This window comes from Chelonia mydas, chromosome 14, assembly GCF_015237465.2.
Source record: "Chelonia mydas isolate rCheMyd1 chromosome 14, rCheMyd1.pri.v2, whole genome shotgun sequence".
In the NCBI taxonomy this organism is placed as follows: domain Eukaryota; kingdom Metazoa; phylum Chordata; order Testudines; family Cheloniidae; genus Chelonia; species Chelonia mydas.
In genome coordinates, this window is record NC_051254.2 from 1,931,422 (window position 1) to 1,955,031 (window position 23,610).

Below are 23,610 nucleotides of genomic sequence, written 5' to 3' on the forward strand. Positions count from 1 at the left end.
TGGAAAATGTGTTCAAACGTGCAGTTAGAAACACAGCAGAGAAATTGGGGCATCTCAGCAGTCTGGCCCAAGCTGATTTCCCAGAACTCTGAATGGCTGGGTGTGCTTTGAGCAGCTTGGTATTTCTTCTTAAGGCGCAACTGGGAACAGACAATAAAAGGGGCCAAAGCTGTCTCTCTCTATTTTTCTAACCACATGAATAGATCCATTCTGCACCCTCAAAAACCTGCCTCAGGTACAAGATGCGAAGCTATTGGTAAAATATAAAGATGAGAACCAGCATTAAAAGCATTTTAATAATTCCATTTCTAACGATTCAAATAGTTCACTACCCAATCTGACACTATAGATTTCTGCAGGATGCTCATCTGGTTTCTGTTATGAGGCTGATTGCACATGATTTGACAGTAATGATTATAATAGTGGTGATTTTGTATTTTTTGCCTCACTCAAATACTGGAGGTTCATGAACTGATACATCCTTTCCCTTGTAGTTTCTAAAAATGATGCCTTATTTCATTCCATAGACAGTGAAACCACATCAAATATCCCAGATAAAGAGAGCTGGCTCTTCTGAATATTTTTAACTGCTGTCTCTTCTTAGCAAGATGCTGGAAATATTGCAAATATGAGAGAGAGAAAGGTTTTCAAATGTAAAGAAGTGAGAGATATGTTGCTGCCTTTCAAAAACCAGGATAATGGTAATTTAATAAAACACATTTTATTTATTATTTACTAAACAGCAAAAACGTGAAAATGTATTTGTCTCTAAAATACACCAGCACAAAGAGCTATTCCGATTACTATTTAGCTGTAGAACAGAGTAAATGTACGTGTGCTCATTTTAAGAAGCTAAGCTTCTGCCCTCAACTGTACTCCAACTAGACAGAAATAGATAGAGAAACTGATTGTAGGATCCCATTTAGACTGTAAACTCCTAGGGCTGGGACTGTTTTGTATTTGTGCAGAGCACAGCACAGTGAGGCTCTGATCCTGATTAGGGTCTCTGACTGGTACTGCAATACAAATAATAATAGCCAGAGACAGATGGATTTTCTGCAGGTGTTAAGGAATCAGACCAAAAGCCACTTTGTTTAAATACTTTCAAGCCATGTTCTGACCTTCTACCACTGAGCAGCTCTCTATCTGGGTTTATTATTTTAATTATTATTTATAAATGTTTATCTTGAAAAAGACCTGGGCATAAGGGATGGATTTTGGGTTGAATTTTGTCTCTCTGGAAGAAAAGCTGTATCATCTTCTCTTCCCCCTACCATGCCAGTAGCTTCTGCAGATCTGCCAGACACCGGCTACCAAGCAGTGTGGGTTATGTAGGCAGCCATTTTTCATGTCACTCATTCGACTATAGCAATAGCAGTAGTTCAAACAGATTCTTTTTTAAACTCCAATCCTCGACTCTCCCAGAGGAGACATCCAGGCTATGGGGTGGGTGTTCAGATTTTCTTTCTGTCCTCTACAGAAGGGCTGGTGACATCTTGGGAACCATACAGTATCACATCAGGTTGAAGACAAAAGCAGGAAGGTCCAGTAAAACGTCAGAGTAACAAACACCAGAGTTACAAACTGACTGGTCAACCACACCCCTCCTCTGGAACCAGACATACACAACCAGGCAGCAGTAGAGACAAAAGAAAATAAAGCCAATACAGTTCAGTGCTGTGTTACACATAAACTACTAAAAAAATAAAGGGAAAGTTTAAAAAAGATTTGACAAGGGAAGGAACCCATTCTGTGCTTGTTTCATTTACATTGGGATGGTTAAAAGCAGCATTTTTCTTCAGCATAGTGAAGTTTCAAAGCTGTATGAAGTCAATGTTCAGCTGTAAGCTTTTGCAAGACCCACCAGAACGTTTTGTTCAGAGTTACAAACATTTCAGAGTTATGGACAACCTCCCTTCCCAAGGTGTTCGTAACTCTGAGGTTCTACTGTAATTCATAAATAGCTTCAATATTTCCTCCATGGGACAATGGGCCTACCCAGCAGGGCTTGGACTTTGCAACTAGCCTTTGTGACTGTGTTCTTGGAGGCCTGGGGGAGGGGATGTTTCAAGCTCTCACTAGTTCCCATTCATTCCCACAAGGAGTCAGGCCTGTGTAGGTGCCTTTTTGCCTTTGTCAGGCCTGGCTTGCCTTTGCTGTTGAAGCCTGGGACAGTCTGAAATGCGGGTGATAATAGTCCCTTTCATGGGGTCACACAGCAGGCTGAAGAGGGAGACAAGGAAAGGCTGAGTAGGTAGGCTTAAAAAAAAATCAATAGGATGCCATGAGGTAAGACGCGCACAATGAAGCCCTGCTCCAGGTTGCCAAGGCAAATCTGTCAATAGAGTATTGAACAAGCAAATCTGACTTGCAATGATTGTCTCTTTCTAAATACAACCTCTCCCTGTGCCTCACAGTTCAAACCCAATGTTAGCACTGCTGGGCTCAGCCACAGCAAGAGAGAGTTGATTCACAATGGGGAGAAAAGAGAGAGCTCCTGCTGGAACAACAGCTGGGATTTACTCAAAATCCCATACAGGAACCCAAATCATTTTCTATAAACCAGGGGAGTGTCCCCACCACATCAGCTCCTTTGGCTAAAGTGACCCCCCCCCCCAATGTAATGGGCCTTTTACATAAGCACTTTGCCCTTAGCTTTTACCTTCCGGTGGAGGCACAAAGCATGTTGGAAAATAATCTATTAACCACAACATACCGATGTAGTAGACAAGGATTGTTATACCCATTGTTACAGAGGGTTAAGAGATTAAACTGAGGCACAGAAAGGCCAAAGTGTAGTCATGGTCAGAAAAATGGACTGTAAAATGATATCTCCTTTCTCAAGAGAGATGCTTTTTCCTCTCCATTCTTCCTGCTGAACCCAGTGTTCATGCCCTACAGCCCCTGTCTTGACTGGAACAACCTCCTCCTTTCTGGCCTTATGATTCTCACACCACTCCCCTTGAGTCTATCCAACATTCTGCAGCTAATGCCATCTTTCTCCCCTCACTCTGGCCCCATTAAAAGCCCACCCCCCTTCAAGAATCTGTCCACCAGTGGGAGCAACAGTAGGCGCGCGAGGGCTAGCGTAGACCAGCCATTGGCTTCAAGTAGCAGATCTAGATGGCAGAGGGATACAATGCTGGTGGCTGCTAGCACCATGTCCATGCTGGAACTCCCACCATTATTACCATCAATGGAGTTGGACCAGTGGCAGCAAGTGCGGTAAATTATAGGGGGAAAGGGCTAGTGTAGACAAAGCCATTGAGAACTGGGCCAAGCATGAGCATCGTTTCTAAATGAAAATAACTTCACAAGCTATAAATAAAGTTTAAATCTTGAATTGCCTGTAAGTCAGACGCCTTGGCTTTGGGAGCTACTGGTCAGTTAAGGTAAATTCTGTCTTCTTGTACTGGCTTCTCAGTGAGGTCGGAGAGAAAACTCTCACCCTGGCTGCATGTAAAATCCACAAGAATGAGACACTTGTGGGACACATACAATGAACTTTTACAGACAGATTAACAAAGCACAATGGAGCTTGCTTTCCTGTGGCTGATGGAGCGGCTGGGAGGCAAAACATACATGGTACCATTTGCAAGAGGAGTAGTGCAGAATTTGCAGATGGGTGGCGGCAGCTTGGAGGACAAAATCTGGCCAGCCAAAGCTCCTAAATCCTCCCAGTTGGTGTGATGTTCTAAGGATTTATTCCTTGTGTTGAGATGACTACATTCCATCTCTTTATTCCTGTTAATTCTCCTACTAGACAATAGGCTACTTGGGAGGAGCAGAGAAATGACAGCTCAGCTCTCTGAAGCAGGGAGTCAATGCAAGAGACTTGGGTCCTGATAGGAAGTAAGTGTGAGAGGGACAGACTTCTTATAAAATTGACAAATTTTGTACTTTTGAATGCAAATGCAAGAAGTCTAAACACTAAGATGGGTGAACTTGAGGGTCTGGTATTAAATAAGGATATTGATATAACAGGCATCACAGAAACTTGGTGGAATGATGACAATCAATGAGACACGATAATACCAGGGTACAAAATATATAGGAATGACAGAATAGGTCACGCTGATGGGTCAGTGGCACTATATGTGAAAGAAAGTATAGAGTCAAATATAGTAAAAATCTTAAATGAATCAAACTGAACCATATAATCTCGATGGACAGAAATTCCATTGTTGAATAATAACAGTATAGCAGCAGAAATATAGTGCCGACCACCTGACCAGAACAGTGACAGTGATTGTGAAAGGCTCAGGGAGATTAGAAAGGCTACAATTCCAAAAAACCCAATAATAATGGGGGATTTCAACTATCCCTATATTGACTTGGACCATGTCACCTCAGGATGGAATGCAGAGATAACATTTCGAGACACCATTAATGACTGATTCTTGGAGCAGCTAGTCCTGGAACCCACGAGGGGAGAGGCAATTCTTGAGTTAGTCCTAAGTGGTACACAGGATGTGGTCCAAGAGGAGAATTTAAACAGCTAGGTGATAGCGACCACAATGTAATTAAATTTAACATTCTTCTAGGGGGGAAAATACCAAAGAAACTCACCATGGTAGCATTTAACTTCAAAAAGGGGAACTACACAAAAGTAAGGAGGCTAGTTAAATGGAAATTAAAAGAACAGTTACAAGAGTTAAATGCCTGCAAGCTTCACGGCAAGTTTTTAAAAACACCATAATAGAGGCTCAAACTATATGCATACCTCCAATTAAAAATAAATAAATAAATAAATAAATAAAGGGAGAGGACCAAAAATAATGCCACCAGGGCTAATCAGTAGAGTAAAAGAGGCAGTTAGAGGCGAAAAGACATCGTTTAAAATTTGGAAGTCAAATCCGACTGAGGAATATAGGAAGGACCATAAACTCTGGCAAGTCAAGTGTAAAAGTATAACTGGGCAGGCCAAAAAATAATTTGAAGAGCACCTAGCAAAAGACACAAAACCAAACAGCAACATTTTAAAAAATACATCAGAAGCAGGAAGGCTGCCAAACAATCAGTGGGACTACTGAACGATCAAGATGTTAAAGGAGCATTCAAGGAAGACAAGGTTGCTGCAGAGAAGCTAAATGAATTATTTCCATCAGTTTTCCTTGCTGAGGACGTGAGGGAGATCCTCACAACTAAGTCATTCGTTTTAGTTGACAAATCTGAGGAACTGACCCAGGCTGAGGTATTGAAACAAATCAATAAATTAAACAATAATAAGTCAACAGGACCAGATGGAATCCATTCAAGAGTTCTGAAGGAACTCAAAAATGAAATTGCAGAACTACTAACTGTGATTTGTAGCCTACCACTTAAATTAGTCTATGTACCAGGCGACTTGCAGATGGTAACGTAACAACAATTTTAAAAAGAGGCTCCAGAGGTGATCCTGGCAATTACAGGCCAGTAACCCTAACTTTAGTACCAGCCACATTGGCTGAAAACTATAGTAAAGAATAGACTTATCATATACATAGATGAACATGGTATGCTGGGGAAGAGTCAACACAGATTTTGCAAAGGGAAATCCTGCCTCACCAATCCATTAGAATTCTCTGAGGGGGTCAACAAGCATGTGGACAAGGGGGATCCAGTGGATATAAAGAAAAGGAGTACTTGTGGCACCTTAGAGACTAACCAATTTATTTGAGCATAAGCTTTCGTGAGCTACAGCTTACTTCTGTAGCTCACGAAAGCTTATGCTCAAATAAATTGGTTAGTCTCTAAGGTGCCACAAGTACTCCTTTTCTTTTTGCAAATACAGACTAACACGGCTGTTACTCTGAAACCAGTGGATATAGTGTACTTGGTCTTTCAGAAAACCTTTAACAAGATCTTTCACCAAAGGCTCTTAAGTAAAGTAAGCCATCATGGGATAAGAGGGAAGGTCCTCTCCTGGATTAATAATTGGTTGAAAGATAGGAAACAAAGGATAGGCGGTCAGTTTTCACTGGGAAAACTGGGACTAATGCAGTTCAACATATTCACAAATGATCTGGAAAAAGGGGTGAACATTGAGGAGGCAAAGTTTGCAGATGATACAAAATTACTCAAGATAGTTAAGTCCAAGCTGACTGTGATGAGTTACACAGGAATCTCACAGAACTGGGTGACTGGGCAACAAAATTGCTTATGAAACTCAGTGTTGATAAATGCAAAGTAATGCATATTGGAAAACATAATCACAACTATACAGACAAAATGATGGGGTCTAAATTAGCTGTTACCACTCAAGAAAGAGATCTTGGCATCATTGTGGCTAGTTCTCTAAAACATCTGCTCAATGTGCAGCAGCAGTCAAAAAAGCCAACAGAATGTTAGGAACCATTAGGAAAGGGATGGATAATAAGACAGAAACTATTATAATGCCTCTCTATAAATTCATGGTACGCCCACATCTTGAATACTGAGTGCAGTTCTGGTTGCCTCATCTCAAAAAAGATATATTAGAATTGGAAAAAGTACAAAGAAGGGCATAAAGTACAGAGTCTGGAACATCTTCCATATGAGGAGAGATTAGAAAGAATGGGACTATACAGCTGAGAAAAGAGACAACTAAGGGGTGAGATGATAAAGGTGGCCTATACAATCATGAATAGTGTGCAGAAAGTGAAGAGAAAACCTGGATTTGTGCTGGAAATGGCCCACCTTGATTATCATGCACATTGTAGGGAGAGTGGTCACTTTGGATGAGCTATTACCAGCAGGAGAGTGAGTTTGTGTGTGTATGAGGGTGGGGGGGGGGGTGAGAAAACCTGGATTTGTGCTGGAAATGGCCCACCTTGATTATCATGCACATTGTAGGGAGAGTGGTCACTTTAGATAAGCTATTACCAGCAGGAGAGTGAGTTTGTGTGTGTGTGTGTTTTTGGGAAAAGGGGCGGGGGGGTGAGAAAACCTGTATTTGTGCTGGAAATGGCCCACCTTGATTTTCATGCACGTTGTAAGGAGAGTGGTCACTTTGGATAGGCTATTACCAGCAGGAGAGTGAGTTTGTGTGTGTGGTTTTTGGAGGGGGGTGAGGGGGTGAGAGAACCTGGATTTCTGCAGGAAATGGCCCACCTTGATTATCATACACATTGTGAAGAGAGTGGTCACTTTGGATGGGCTATTACCAGCAGGAGAGTGAGTTTGTGTGTGGGTGGGTGGAGGGTGAGAAAACCTGGATTTGTGCTGGAAATGTGCTTGATGATCACTTTAGATAAGCTATTACCAGCAGGAGAATGGGGTAGGAGGAGGTATTGTTTCATGGTCTCTGTGTATATAATGTCTTCTGCAGTTTCCACAGTATGCATCCGATAAAGTGAGCTGTAGCTCACGAAAGCTCATGCTCAGATAAATTGGTTAGTCTCTAAGGTGCCACAATTACTCCTTTTCTTTTTGCGAATACAGACTAACATGGCTGTTACTCTGAAACCTGAAGAGAAAGTGTAATTTATCCATTTACATAACACAAGAACCTGGGGTTACCCAATGAAATTAATAATCAGCAGATTTAAAATAAATAAGGCAGTACTTCTACACACCACACACAGTGACCCTGTGGAACTTGTTGCCAGGAGGTGTCATGAAGGCAGGAGTACCAGAACAAATTTTATAGTAGGGGTGCTGAAAACCATTGAACCAAACTGTAAACCCTGTATATGATGGAAACCACTTCAAGCCAGGGGGTGTGGCAGTGCCCCCAGCACCTATGCATGAGGCCAAAAGTATAACTGGGTTCAAAAAAGAATTATAGGTTCGTAGAGGATAGGTTCATCAATGGCTATTAGCCAAGATGGTAATGGATGCAACCCTATGCTCTCGGTGTCCCTATAGCTGCCAGAAGTTCGGAGTGTATGCCAGAGGATGGATCACTTGATAAAAATTGCCCTGTTCTGTTCACTCCCTCTGAAGCATCTGGCACCAGCCACTGTTGGAGACAGGATCCTGGACTAGAGACCATTGGTCTGACCTAGTATGGCAGTTCTTATGTTCTTAAATTATGTTCATCTTGGGAGACCCATGCACATGTAGATGGGGGAGGAGAGAGTATCTTCCTTTGGGAGACTCAAGTGAGAATAATTCCCATTCCCTGAAAGCTCTGGACCACGTTTCTCTGTCCCTCCATTCCTAACTAGGGGGGGAGGGGGTCATTAAAGGGCCCCAGAGAAGATCTGTCTTTCATCTTCTTAGACACCTGGCAATTAAATCAGAAAAAGGGCAGAAAAATCAGATCTGGGACACAGTATCTGTTAAATCCCTGTCATGATGGTCTGGTTATGGACCCAGGCTCTGACTCTCCTCCCATCCTGCAGTATTACCTCCACTGACTTCAGTGGAGTCACTCCCGATTTACACTAGGGTATGTGAGACGAAGAGCAGGTCCACAGTCCATTACCAGAATATCAGGTCTGTAGGAAGGACATGGGGACCACTCCAGCAAAGCAGAGCAATGGGAAACTCAGCAATGGTGAAAAACTGCTCTCACATAAAGTGGAATCTTTCCTCACTATGGAGGTTGGGGAGGGAAAGTATAAGCCTGGGGAGCTAAGGGAATTCTTTTTCCCTACGTGTCATAAGGAATGGGAAGCTGGCTTGTCGGTGTGAGCTGAAAGACTCCTGCTTCTGCTCTCTCCCTTCTGCACCTTCCTTGGTATCTCTCTGGATATAAAGCAGCCTTAGAGAGAGAGGTGGGTGCTGGGCTCTGATATGCTGCTTATCACTTAAGCTGATACAGTTTGTTGCCAGCTAAGTATAATTAAGAGATTTTCTTCTTCGGAAACCCATCTGTACACACGTCTCCTGCAGACACTGCACAGGCATCAGCAGCAGGAAACCAGTCAGCTGCTCAGTGAGTTGTGAAAGGGCGGGGGTGTTTTGCACAGGGGTTTCCAATCATCTCCATCCACTGGAATCACAAAGATTTCCATCAAAAAATAAACATGGTGCCAACACTTACTACAAGCCCAGAAAGATCCACTTTCTAGCCATGCTCTGCAAAATCAGACAAGGGGCTGCTAGAGTCAGATTTAATTTTGGACACAAAACACTGAGTAGAACATAGTAAGCAAAGGCTCATCAGCAAAAAAAGCCACACAACTGGGTGGGGGGCTGGCTCCCATCTCACCCTAAATGAGCTGGAGATGGCAACTGGATTTCCTTTCCCTTCAAGTCATCCTCCCCTATTCCCTTGGGCAGGTGCAGAGCAGGCACCAATATGCCGTCTCAGCCCTTGGCTGCCTGGTGTGTTAACTCTGAGGGATCTGGGAAAGAAACTGAAATGATCCCTTTGGGATTGTGAAGTGCTTCATTCTCTCCACCAGCTTAAGGCTTAGAAAGTAAAACCCCCTTGTCTCTCCTTGTCACTTGATAGGGCTTTCTCCCTCACCCAGCCCACTTTCCCCTGCCAGCCTCTTCATAATCAGTTATGGTGGTGGCAGGTAGAAATTTTCTTGTCCTTTAGGGGCCTGGCTGAGAACACTCAACACATTTCTCATCAAAAGGGAAGGGTCAAAGGCAGCAAAGCAAATACTTTCACCATAGCATCAAACACCAAAGCCCTGCTTCTTGTCACACGCTATTTTCCAAAATAAATTGACAAACTACTCCTAAGAAAGGCAGTCAAAGCACAGACCTCCCAGGTCTTCATCATATTCCATGCAGGCAAACGAAGATATTCCATCTAGTACAAACAAAGCCTTGATCCTGCAAACATATCCACACAGGTCTAGTTGCAGGATCAGGGTCTACAAGATACTAAAGATTTATTCCGTATCAATGACAGCTAATAATATTTCCAAATAGGGTTTTGCAACTCTTTATAACTGTGCAGACACAACACCAGAGGTGACTTTTGTTCTTTGAAAGAAGAAAGGTGTTACTTTCATACTTTGGTACCCATAACTCAAAAGAGATTGAGCTGATTTTATACAAACTTTCTTTCAAAATGTCACCTTTGGGCTGATACGGATCATAGGAAACTTCAGCCCTCCAAGAAACAGTCTAAAGAACGAAAGCATCATCTCAACCTTGCCTAGAATGTTTGCTGCTGTTACAACTGCCATGAAACTTGGACCCACCTCCCCCACTTTTGCTCAACCAAGCACTTTTAAAGTGTATCCTCCTGCAGTACTCCTAGATCTGGGCTCCCACTCAGCTCTACCTATGCAGCTCACTCCCAACTTGCAGCATTCCCTGCTATTCCAGACCTGGGCCTCTCCTGAGCAGAGGCTACTAATCTTGCTGAATTTTGCAGTTTTTTTACAATACACGCAAACATTTCTTGGGAGTAGTCCAAACCCCATGTTCATTTCTCCTGGGACATGAGGTGCCTAAGTCTATCTAGTGTCTCATTAAAACTCAGGGACCTGATGACTAGGGATGTCATTCCCACAAGTCCCTCTTGTCTTCCAATACCAGCAACTCAGCATAGTTGTTGCTGTGGGCTCCTCCTTGAGGTAGCATACTTTAGGAAATCATGGCAGGTGGATTACAGTGGGGTGCTCAGTGTGTTATCCAGTGAGGTAGGTCTCAGTGACTGGGAGTCTCCAGGCAGGGCCCACAGGAATGCAGCTTAGCAGAAATGCCTCCATATCATGTGCACAAACTTCTAAAGCTTCCCACCCACACAAGCAAATCCTCCCTCACAGGCAGGTGAAGGATTAGACTTTGAGTGCTCAGTCAATCCCAGGCCTGACCCAGTTGTAAGGGAGCCAAGATGGTTGATTAAGCTATTGAAGTGCAGAGATTTATTTATTTCCGTATTACTAAGACTAAAAATAAAGCTGAAAAGCCTGTGCTTAGCCAGGGAGACGAGTAGCAGACTTGGGAGTGGGATGGGAACAGGAGAGAGGCTGGGAATGAGGGAGGCACAACGATAACGTAAGAGATTCACTCCCAGCAGGAGCCACAGGCAGTAGCAGGGGGAGCGAACGTGAGGCCCCGCTGAGGGACACCAAGGCTCGCCCAGTCCTAGAGCTGAAGAGTGGGGCTTCCTCCAGGGACATACCCCATCGAGGGGTCCCACCCACCACCCTCCCCTAGCCATGGGGATGCTCTTCAGGATAGGGATGGTCTCTTCCTACGGGCTTGTACAGCACCTGGCAAAATAGGCAGGGCCATAACCAGGGCAGGGCGAGTGGGGCAGCCGTGGAGGCAGAAAAATAACAAAAAAAACCCCAAACCCTGAAGGAGGCACAAATATGCTTGCTTACCCCGGGCGCTAAAATGCCTAGTTACGTTTCTGAAACAGGGCACTGATTATGGTTGGGGCCCCGGGAATATAAATGCACAATAAAATACACAACTGGCCTGCACAACAGATACAATTGCAACTGCCTGGTAGGGGAGAAAACAGCCCTTGGGCTGTAGCTGACAAGTCACATATCAGATACAGCACTAGTAACATTCTGCCAGCCAGAGCAGACTCTCCTAATCCTCCCATTGATGGGACCTCACATTGCTGAGATAACAGAAACACAAACCAAACGATTATTATGGGGTTGGACTGAGCCAGTTCTGGATGAGGAAACCTCCATGGGACACATTGGTGCTGCAGGAAGTGGTTGTGTGAGTCAGTTGGTGATGCTGTAGCCTACAAATGCCAATGCCCCAGCATAGTACTCGGGTTGCCATCTCTTGGAAAAGTTGCAAACCTAGGGCCCGAGCACCTCTTGTGGTCATCAGAAATTCCCTGTCCTTTAAGAGTTGATGTAAGAGCACTTGTGGCTTGGCCCAGCTGCATCTCGCGGAATTCTATTCAGAGCCTCTGTATTCTCCCTGCAGTTTCAATTCTTCTTTACTCTCTTCCCTTCATTGTCATGCTATGTGGCTACATGACTAGTAAAGAGGTGCCACACTCCATCTCAGAGGTGAAGTGGTCCCTGAGCATTGTTTTTTAGCAGTTTTTCCAGTCCCTAAAACACCTGAGGAGCCTTCTGCATGAAAGGTGCAGAGGAAATGTAAGGCAGTTCATAATTACAGAGAGTGGACTGCTCTGGTGTAGGGGGTGAGGCGGTGGGAAGGCATATGGCACGCAACAAGCTGGGCTGCTCTAGGGTGTTGGATTGTAGGAGGGGATGTTAAAGAAAGCTGGTTTCCAGACTTGGGCTCAGATTCAGGTTCAACAGCCCTGGATCCAGGCATGCCGTGTCAAGGGGCAGGACTGGATGGCTCTGGGATGGGTTCCGACTGGATTGTAGGATTCTCGCTCCTGGAATTAGAGGACGCTGCCTCGTTCACAAGACAGACAGAACCATTTGGTGTTATTAAAAAATGCTACTGCCGGGTTTCTGAATTCTGTGGGTCATGCCATCTACTTCCAATAGGGGGTGCCAGGGAGGCATAAACCTCACAGTTAATGCACATGTAGGGGCAGGGGAGTTCCCTGCATGTGCACATTATTTTCTCTTTGCAGAGAGAGGGAGGAAGCAAGCACTCTGGTTTGTGGTGAGGCAGTTTCTCTCCTCCTTGCACCTGAATCAGTCAGCAATGCAGCTCCCCACCAGCCTTTCCTTTCAGCGTTCTGCTGAGAGGCAGCCCAGCCAGCTTCCTTCCGCTGACTTTGCTCTCTCAAGCATCACATTCACAGGTTCAGCCAGTGCCTGTGCACGGCTGATTGCAACATGACTTCACCAGCCCAGCAACTGCCCTGAAGCTTTATCCTCTCAGTAGATTGCACCAACTATTTATGGTTTCAGAGGTTTTGGAAAGATTCATTGGGTGCATTGGCAGCCCTCCGTGCATCACACTGTCACTAGAAAGTTCTCTCTCATAAAGCTGCTTAGTCCAGCTCCATTAACTCTGTTAGAAAGTGTAAGTGTTGGGAGTGGGTGGTGGGTTTCTATTTTTGTAGTGGAGCATGGGAGATTCTGGCCTCAACACACCTCCCTTAAACCAGCATTAAGGGCTGGTTAAACCAGAATCTGGAAGTTACAGTTTAATTCCCACACTTCCTCCTACATGGGGTATGCGTGTTCTTTTAGGAAGCTTGTAAACAGCCGACTGTCCACAATGCACCTCCCATGACAGTCCATTCTGCCACTGGAAGCATCTCATCTGCAGCCCCAAGCCTGGCAGTTACAAGTGTGATTTGCACACCATTTAAATCCACTAACTAACAAGTTAATAATCTCCAAGTCTAATGCCTATGGGTTAAGTATGATGCCAACCAGTACATGGCTCTACTCCTTCTGCTAGAAGAGCCCGGAACAGACAAAAATATGCTACATTATTGCAACTAATGATCTAGACAACACCTGTGTTTAACTGATTAATCTAGAGCCAGCTGCACAGAATTCCAGAAAGAGAATGACTAGTGAGAAGCATGCTGGTCTCTGAGCTGGTTAGACTGGATGCTTTGATCTTTGCCCCTCCTTGAAATACCAGTCTTTGTTTATATAAAAGTTAAGCATTTGCTAAGGGAATCCAAGTGGGTGCTTTGTGATTCTGCAGCACACAACACTGGTGATCTAGCCTCTTCCCACCCTGGAGCTGACAGTCTGCATAAGATGCCTCAAAATCAAACAAAGGGTTCTTGCACATTAAGTATTAAGGTGGAGAATCTGTAGAAGGAAAAAGCTTCCATTTAAACAGGTAAAAACCACAACGGGGAGAGGGGGGAGAAGCAAAACCAGACAGATTGGACAAGAGGAGACTAAGGGGGGATAATGATAGAGGTCTATAAAATCATGAGTGGTGTGGAGAAAGCGAACAAGGAAAAGTTATTTACTTGTTCCCATCATATAAGAACTAGGGGCCACCCAATGAAATTAATGGGCAGCAGGTTTAAAACAAATAAAAGGAAGTTCTTCTTCACTCAGCGCACAGTCAACCTGTGGAACTCCTTGCCGGAGGAGGTTGTGAAGGCTAGGACTATAACAGGGTTTAAAAGAGAACTGGATAAATTCATGGAGGTTAAGTCCATTAATGGCTATTAGCCAGGATGGGTAAGGAATGGTGTCCCTAGCCTCTGTTTGCCAGAGGGTGGAGATGGATGGCAGGAGAGAGATCACTAGATCATTACCTGTTAGGTTCACTCCCTCTGGGGCACCTGGCATTGGCCACTGTTGGTAGACAGGATACTGGGCTGGATGGACCTTTGGTCTGACCCAGTATGGCCATTCTTATGTTCTTATACCTAGCAAATAAAGAGTGCTCCTAGCCTAGTGGTGCGGTGACTGAGTGGTTAAGGTGCTTGACTACAATTCTGAAGAGTGTGTGTTTGCATCTCACTTGATCTCACACTGATAGGCCACCTCCAGTTCAGCAAACTGGGTACCTGCTCCATTGGGTTGCGGCAGTCAAAGGTGGGCAGACGTGATGCTGGCCACATCACTCCCTTGTGTACCATTGGCTAGGAAATCCATGTGCCCTAATTGCATCAGCCTGATGAGCCATTGGCTCTGGGGAACTTTGATACCTCAGTGGAGACCAGTGACTAGGCCGAAACCGCCTGTTAAACTCTACTCCGGCTCTCTGGAAATCCACCAGACTAGGGCTCCTTCAGCATCTGCAACTTCTCTTCTCTTGGTTTTCATTCCTATGGATATCTGTATGGAAACAGTGTCTCTTAGGAATTCATTTGCTCCTCCAGCTTATCCCCCAGCGGAGGTCAGAATCCTCTGTGCTTGACATCACAAACGGTTTCGCTGAAGCTGATGATGATGTCACAAGCAGAGGGAATTTGCATAAACAAAGATATTATTTCCATGTGAATGTCCCAAAGAAGAACAAACCAGGAAAGGGGGACGGGTGGAAGAGAGGAGAGAGGAACATGATTCTCTCACAACAGAGCAATGTTATGGTTTCCATGAGGTACCTGCTGTAAAAAGGGTATAGTCTGTAATGGCTGGATATCATTGGCACTTGAAACACGGTGATGGGTGCCCTCGAATAGAGATCAGACATCCATCATTCGCTGCAAGGCTGGGAACACCCTTGAGAGGGATCCCCGAGAAAAGTCCTGGAGCTGGACTGTGCATAGCAAATAATTTAACTTTAGGCAGGGAAGTTTGTGCAAAAACTCAAGGATTTTGGTTTTAAAAAGGAAAGAGATACTTGTCCTAGAGTGAGTGGAAGGGTCCCTCTCTTCATTATGCGACATAATTAAATGGAAGCTTAGTCTGAAGTGTTCAGTAACAAAGGGCTGGGCTGGGGGGCTGTTCCATGGAAAGCTTCTAGACCATCTCTCTTTTCAGTTCTCATTTTGTCATGAGTACATATGCCCTGGTCAGCTATTTTTAGGCTGACGTTTGCTGTTCTGGTTTCCCCAGGGGATGCTGAGCAGGTTCTGGGAACTCCAGCTGTCTCTCAGGCAGTGAGAGAGATACCTCATTTCCTGGCGTCTCCCCATCTGCTAATTTTACACTCACCCCAATTCTGTTCCTTCCAGCACCAAAAGCAATCACAAAGGTTCCCCCAACAATCAATCTCCCCACACCTCCCGGTCCTACTGCAGCACTAGGGCTCTGGAAATGGGCAAGACCAACTCCTCCAGCCATGCCACTGTTAGAGAGCCTGATGTGGACCCCAGATTTGGTGTGCCTGCCCTTGCTCCAGATGACTTCAGGACATAACCTGAAGTAGCCCTGGAACTTTGGGTGAAGAGGAACTCAGTTAGTTAACTGCTGGGATTTTTGCTACATTCCTTGCAGTTTTGTGATATTTTTGCTATTTTAGCAAATTTGATGATATTTTTCCAGAGAGATTTTGCCCATTGTGCCCCACTTTCAGGTTGGCTGAGCCCCGTTTTCACCAGAGACACCAGCTGAGCATGATGCTGAAAATGTGAGGTCTTTGTCTGTGTAAATGAGAGTGTCACCCTCAAAGGCAGCTCTGACTTTCACACTCACTAAAAAAAAATCTCCAGTGAGTTGGGAAATGCCTTTTGGAGCACAGGATTTAATGTTCAGGACAGCTTGCTGCAGCTCAGAGACGCACACTGAGCAGGTCACTCACCCTGGCCAAGGAATGTTCTCTGACTGCCCCAGCAGGATTCACGAAGACAGTGATTTTAAGACCTGAAAGGACCATTTTGATCATTTTCTCTGACCTCCTGCAAAACACAACACAGAATTTCACCAAGTGATGCCTGCATCCAGCCCATAACTTCTGGGTAAGCTAGAGGTCATCTTGTAGGAAGGCAGCTGATCTTGCATTGGCTGGATCTTTTGTTCTGTTTGACGAGTCTGCTCATTGTGAATGTTTGTGGCATTCGGGAAGATTCAGGAAAAAGTGTGAAAGGAGCTAGCCCAAGCAGCTTTCTCACCTGAACCAGGAAAAAGCTGCAGGGAATATGCATATTGCTAGAGGTTCTGGACCTGCCCTCCTCACTACAGCCAGCAGCTGGAGAGACCTTCTCTGGTCAGCCCTAGAAATACGTCCCATCAGGCAAAGGGAGGGAAATGATTTCTCATTAAAATATTCCAAACAGTCTCCAAAATCATACTATGCTAGCGGCATGTGGGGAGAGGTTGCTGCAGCTCATGTGCTGCCCATGCAGAACAAGGGAAATGAAGGCCAGGAGTGTGACTGCAACATGGGAGTCATTCAGCTCACTCACTCAGGTTCTATTTTCAAAGGATTTATGGCCAGCCGTAAGAGGCCACAGACTCCTCAGATTACTTGAGCTGACGGTGTCGGAGCTCAACGTTGTTTGCTCCATCTTTAGAAATAGATGTAAAAACAGAGGTTTTCAGTTGGATTCTTCTCTTGTTGCAGTAGATGGAGCAGGCAATCAAGCCAGGCTTTTTCACTCTCTCTCCTGCTCCAAGGTCCACACCATGCTGAAAATTTGCAAGAGCAGGCAGATGAACTCAGGAAAACTAATGTTAGGACTTCAACAGAGGCCTTTGGTGCACTTCTGTCACAGCATCCATCAGGGGAAAAATTTTCTCAGTAGAACATCAATATTTCCCCAGTTAGACTCAGTCACACCTCCTTGGTGGAAAATAACTCCAACCCATTAGCTGAGAGCCCTCCGGCAGATTTGTAAAGAAGCAACCCTACAAGAGTGGGGGATTCCAGCTGTGTGCAGTGATCTTTGGTCTTCACTAATGCGTGATAAACCACACTGACTTTGAGATGGGGGAGCATAATCAAAGCCCAGCTCCATATTTGGAGATTTTTGGAAATTAGTGAGAAAGCAGATTTGGCAATGACATCCTGGACTGAGGCCAGTTTTCTTGCCCATCTTTTCATCCCTCACAGAAGTACTTAGTGGGGTTTTTCCATCTACAATGGCATGAGACAAGATTGCATCATGAGATTCACTGCTCACTGTGACAGCTAGTGGCATGTAATTAACCCTCCAGGTGGGTCTTCTGGTTTCATAAGAATGGCCATATTGGGTCCATCTAGCCTAGAAGCCTGTTTTCCAACAGTGACCAGGTGCTTCAGAGGGAATGAACGGAAGAGGGTTCTTTATCGAGTGATCCATCCCCTGTCAGCCAGTTCCAGCTTCTGGCAGTCAGAGGTTTAGGTTCACACAGAGCATCAGGTTGCATCCATGACTATCCTGGCTAATAGCAATTGTTGGACCTCGCCTCCATGTGTTTCCAGGTGCTGATCCTCACACTTCAAGAGACTAGCACTGGAGGAGGGATTTATTTTCTGGGTTTTTTGTTTTGTTTTGCCAAATGTTCAAAGTGACTAGTTTGTACTACACACTAAATGGAAAGACTCTGTCTTGTCTCATGTATTGTCCAGTAGTTTAGGATTCCCCAGTTAGAGGCAGCCAACCTTGAACTCCTTCTGGGCTCTTAGGCATTGTAGGTGGTGCTCTGTGCCATTGGAAAGGTAATTACCCTTGAATCTCTGATAAGGTCTAATATTTGACCTATGACCATGATGCCAAGATATTAATCTTCTCCTAGCAACTAACAGCCAGACAAGTAAAAAGGAACAGCTTTTGTAGATTTGTCAGAATTTCCATAATTTACAAAGATAAACTCACTGAGCAGACTATTTTGATTTGCAACTGATTATTTTGATGTATTGACTGTGGCTGTCAAGAAATGCTCTAGGTGAATGCACAATTTCAGATAAACATAACTTTTTCACACAGCCATGCCCCAGAATTGATTAGAGTTGGGCTTTTGTTACTTGAAAACTACCACCTATTCTTTCCAGCCAACATAAAAAGGAAGGAAACAAAGTTGTTCCCCAGAAGGCGATCCTGTTCCTAGAGTTGCCTGGGATAGGGGTTTCTAATAGTGCAGTTAACACATCCCCAATCCTAGAGACCGTACCAATCATCCCCTTGCTGCTCAGCTTCTCTGCCTCTTGGACGATGTGGAGGACTGACGGGGACATGAACGAATTGTGCTGCATTACAATTATTCCAGTCCCTCCTGGCATGACCTTTTACTGCTTGTTCGTTTGGATTAATGTGAGTGAAGAAGATGGGCATTTGTGCCTTTGCTGCACCATGCCTCCGCTCTCAGGCCATGCTGTGTCATTCCAGAGGCAAAGTGTGGCATTAGATTTGTCCAAGGACTCTGCAGCTTTGGAAGGGTGAAGGTGACGGGTGCAGAGGCACTGTGCCTTTAATCACTAAATCGCTGTGATGGAGCTGATTAGCAGGTGCTGTGAGCATGATCTCACTAGCAAACAAGTGCAGGAAGGGAGAGAAAGGCAGCTATGCAGAGACTTTAATGCTTCCTGTACATCCTGCATGTCACCACGGACAAGAACGGAACTAGGTGCCTTGTGGTACAGCAGCTCTCCCAGGTGAGAAAGGGTGAGATGGCTGTCACAGTGGGAACCTTGCTGATTTAGCCAGAGCCAGGAAACATCTCACTTTGCCTGAACCACAAGAAGTTGCCCTGAGCCGTCCCCAGCCGGAAATCACTCTTCGCAGGTCTTATATTGCGGCGTTTAGAAATAGCAGAGCAGGATGGAATAAGCAGAAAGGGGGAAGGGTCTCTCTTCAACACGCCTCAGCAGCATACCTCTGCAATGGCCCATGGTTGGGCCACTGCTGCGTTAGGACCATAAAAGGCAAGAGGTGGGGGAGGGACTGGTGCTAAGCTAAGGTCCTGAAATACAACATGTAGACCAAGAGGAGTTACTGATAGAGGACATCTAGTGGAGCTTAACAGTAACTGCATCTCTCTGCCCAAGAGCAAGGTTAGAGAGACAAGGTGGGGGAGGTCGTATCTTTTATTGGACCAACTCCTGGTGAGAGAGGCAAGCTTTCGAGCGGACACAGAGCTCTTCCTCAGGGTCTGGGACCTGTCAGCACAAAAGCTGGTCTCTCTCACTACCAGGAATTAGTCCAATAAAAAAGAGTGCCTGCCTCACCCACCTTGTGTCTCGAATATCCAGGGACTCACATGGCTACAACAACACTGCACACATGCCCAGCACTCCACAAAGCTGTTGTTCCTCATGGAAATGGCCTGGTTGTTAAAAAGTAAACTTAAATCAGAAGGATACTGTGCCCAAGTGTGGTGTCTTTCAGCCAAGGATCTCAAAGCACTTTGCAAGTATTATATAAGCCTCCCTCTTGTCCCTGAGGCAGGAGGGGATGAGCACCGTTATTCCCATTTTACAGAGGGGAAAGCAGAGGTACAGAGCACTTATGTGACTTGCCCAGAAATCACACTTAAAGGAAGTCACAAAGCTAGGAAGAGAACCCAGCTTCCCTGACTCAGTTCCCTGCACTTGTTCCCACTTCCACATCACAGGCTCACAGAGATGAGGCCAGAGTGATAGCAAGATGCCAAACCCATGACCTACTGTGAGGAAATAGCTAGTGTGCGAGTGTAGCAGAGCACAGGAACTGGGATCTGACTGGCATTCACTAAAGCATTGGATACGGAGTCTCACTAACGCTTATTTCTCAAAGTAATTCAGATTGGCTTGAGGAAGGGCCCTGTCATGGAAAGGCTGTTACAAAGGGAAATGGGTGTTCAACGGCTAAGTATTGATTTGGGAGAGTTGGCTGTTGAGAAGCTGTATGGATCAGCATTACCTTCATAGAAAAGTCCGACACAATTTAATAGAAGATGATAAACCTTAGTATAGGTTCTTTTACCCATCCTCTGGCATTAGAGAATTCCATACCTTCAATAAAAAGAAAAGGAGTACTTGCAGCACCTTAGAGACTAACCAATTTATTTGAGCATAAGCTTTCGTGAGCTACAGCAATACAGACTAACATGGCTGCTACTCTGAAACCATATCTTCAATAGAATTCTACAAAATAATTAAAAAAAAAAATATGGACAGGATCTCATTCTCTACTGAACTCTGTAGGATCCTGTTACATTTCTAAAGAAGGCAATGGGATTAATTTCTTGTATGTTCTACAGGACCATAAAAGGTAGGCCTGCTCTCATTTAACATCTTCAATGGCATGGGAGTGGCCGCATACAGCACACTATGGATATTTTCTGCTGGTACTCAGTTGGTAAGTGTTGCAAACACCAAAATAGAAATAACAGAAAGAGCCCAAGACAGCCTGATAACCTGGGCAGGAAATAGCAAAATGGGCTGCAGTCTGGGAAAATGCTTTTAATCCATGTGGGGAGAATAATCTGAAATTCAAAACCCGATTGGGAAGGAGAAATGTAGGGAGCAAGAAATGGAATGACTGTGACAGATAAAGGCAGGGGTTTGGAATGTGATATGTTTGTAGATACTATGGGGATGAGCATGGTGCACATGCTTACAAATCGTAGATATTAATTAGGTACGGCTGTAATACAAATAAAAGGCCCAGACTAGGTCAGGGCTTCACTCTGGTGCGCACTGTACAGAGTAAAATGACAAACCCCGCCTTATCTAAAAGACAGAAAAGAAACCAAAAGTTTCAGTACAGTTTTGGGCTGAAGAGAAGTGAAGGAATAGTCCCTGGGTGCATGGCTTTGGTTTAACCCCTGGATTGTGGTGCTTTTTTCCAGGTGCCCAATGACCAGAAAGATATAGACAAACTGGAGAGAATCCAGAAAAGAGCAACAGAGATGAGTCGATAAATGTGATTTACGGGGAAAGTTCTGACTAGCTACATCCCTATTGCTTGGCCAGCTGATGACTAAGGATGGGGACTGGGGAAATGAGAGTAGTCTAAAAGTATGTGAGGAGGATAAACAGCAGGGCGGAAAGGGAATTCTTTAGGGTGGTGCAGGGGTGGGTACCAGTAGGCGCAATGGGATTAAACTAAGAAAAGAAAAAATTCAGGCCGAATATGAGGAAAAGCTTCCTGTTGGTGCGGTGACTCGGGCTGTCTCCTGCAAAAGCAGGGGTGGAAACCTATTGCCTGGGAAATTTTTATGGGCCTGTCCAAAGACGAGAAAGTGTTCTTTAGGAAGTGATCCTTCCCTCGTCCAAAGAGAGAGACCCCAATAAGAGACACTTCCTATCTCTCATGTCTATGGGCCTATGAACTGTACCTGATACCAGTTCCCAGTCAAAATGAGTAGTTACTTTTACAAACTATTTGCCTTATTCTCTGGGATGCAGCCTGAACATCACACACTGGACATATCCAATGAACACTGTGTACTAATCTGTACGCCCACAGGGCCTCCTAACTCTTAATTTTGAGTGCCCTATTTTTTGGCAATGGAAATGTTTAATATCCCAAGGAGGCACTAAAACCAATTACAGCAGTTTTAGATGTGGGCCTACACAAGCAAATGGCATCCCTGTTAACTGCTCCCTGGCAGCATCTAATATCTCCTGGCCCCGGATGAGCAGGTGAATTCATCTATCTGCCTATGCCAGCTCAGCCTTTCCTGCCTCCGCTGAGGGCTCAGGGCTGATTCGTCTCTTTCCAGGGCTTCTGCTTATGCAGTGTCACACTGTTACGTCGCTGCCCGAATGGCCAGCCTGCTAAATTAAGCCCAGCAACAATAAGCTGTTGATTATCCCATTATATTTCCACAGGGCCTGACTTCCTAAATGACTTTTGAAAGGGCAGCAGCGCTGGCCACAAGAGTGACTCAGTGAAAAGACCCCCTGGCTCCTATCTGCTCCCCTGGCCCCTCCTGAGTCAGAGCCGCCTGGTGCAGTGACAGCGACCGGCTTGTGCTGCCGGCCACACGGCAGAGTGGATAGCACAGCGTTGGCTGCTGTTAGAGGCAGGAGGCCGGGCAGGAGGCCCCTTGCTCTGAGCGGGCAGCCGCTCCGGTTAGTCTGCGCACTGGATCGTGCCTCGTGCCCCAGCCAGGCTCCCACCCCTCCAGCTCTGACAGACGCCGGGTGGAGGCAAATCCCCAGCTCTGCTCTGGTAGGCGCTGAGTGGGCGATGGGGGAAACCCCCTCTCTCCTCCAGCAGGATCTGGGGCTGCCCCATCCATTTCCTGGAGGCCGGGGCTCTCTCTGCCCCCTGCTCACGGGCCCGCTGGTTCGCCCTGGCTTCCCCCACACATCCGCCCTTGTCTCTCTGCCCCTGGAGGGGACGCTACCCCTCCCCCAAACTGGGCCAGGGCTGAGGCTCCCCTCCCCCCCGCTCTGACCAACTGCCACTTCCAACTGCCACGGAAGCTTCAGGTGCCAGCGTTCCACCTGCCGCCTCCTCTCCAAGGGGCAGCACCGCGGGGGACCGAGAGGGGCACCGCATTGCCCCCTCCTGAACCAGGCTGCTTCCCTGCAGACAAGTCACCTCCCCTGGGACGCGTTCGGCCATTTCTCCCCCGGCGCAGGCCCTGGTTCGAGCTGGCCTGGGCGGGCTCCGCCCCAGCTCTCCTTGGCACCAGGGCAACCTCACCCGTTTACCGTTGACAGTTGCCCTCCCCGGGACACAAATTTCATCCTTGCTCGTTGTGAATCAATTTAATTTTACTGCCTGAGCTGCTGAAGAGCAATTTTTCAAGAACAAAAAGGTCAGGGTGTGCAGGTCTAATCGAGTCTCCTCCTGCTCCGCTCCCCCGGCAAGGGGCTGTGGGAACGTGCCCTCCAGCACGGTGCTTTCATGGCCCTCACGATGCCCCATTAGTGGGATATTTTAGGTGCCCTAGAGTGTCCTTATAACATAATGGGGGGGCAATCTGTGGAGGGAGGGCTGGGCCATGGCCCACTGTCAGCCATTCACACCCAGGTCGATGACAATAACTAGGCTCAGGCGGATGAATTGGCCACACAACTGACAGGCAGACGCCAGCCCTGGGATGACTGCCGGGGAAGATGGGGGTAGCAGGGGAAAACGGTGGGAACAGAAGAGGCCAGGGGCTGGGAATGCACTCAGCAGTCATTCCTCACTAGGCTACGGGCTGACATCTGGCCCAGGAGGGGAGGGTCTGAAGTCAGGGCCAGCTGACAGCGGTGTGGTGGCCTGCAGTAAATGGGTCTGTCTCAGTCCCGTTCCTACTAGAGGCAAAGGTTGGGCAAAGAGACAGACCAACCTTCTCACTGCTCTTCCCCGCACCAGCAGGACCCTGTGTGGAGTCAGCTTGCTTTCCTGGGTCCCATTGTGGACATAGAGGGTTTCACACTCCCACCCTCTTGAGTTAGGCCCTCTCACCTGTGCTAAACAGGAACAGGCCCCTTTAGCTTTCAAGGCTCGAATTTGCAGCCCAGGCCTCAATCTCTGCACCTGTGAGGGGCAGGAAAGGGCGTTAGCTATGTTGCTTCTATGCAGCCTTCAGCCACAGCCTCATGGCTGAAGAGTAGGGA

At 46.1% G+C, this 23,610-nt stretch overlaps 1 long non-coding RNA gene across 2 annotated transcripts; it reads left to right on the plus strand.

The window, feature by feature from the left end:
* The first annotated feature begins 13,266 nt into the window (after positions 1 to 13,266).
* On the plus strand, positions 13,267 to 22,226 carry LOC122462942. 2 transcript variants are annotated; one of them, XR_006285839.1, is made up of 3 exons: positions 13,267 to 13,584; positions 20,307 to 20,404; positions 21,883 to 22,226. It is a non-coding gene; the product is annotated as an uncharacterized LOC122462942 (long non-coding RNA). The 2 variants fall into 2 exon arrangements; XR_006285840.1 differs by lacking the exon at positions 21,883 to 22,226 and adding an exon at positions 20,898 to 21,020.
* The last annotated feature ends 1,384 nt before the right edge of the window (positions 22,227 to 23,610 follow it).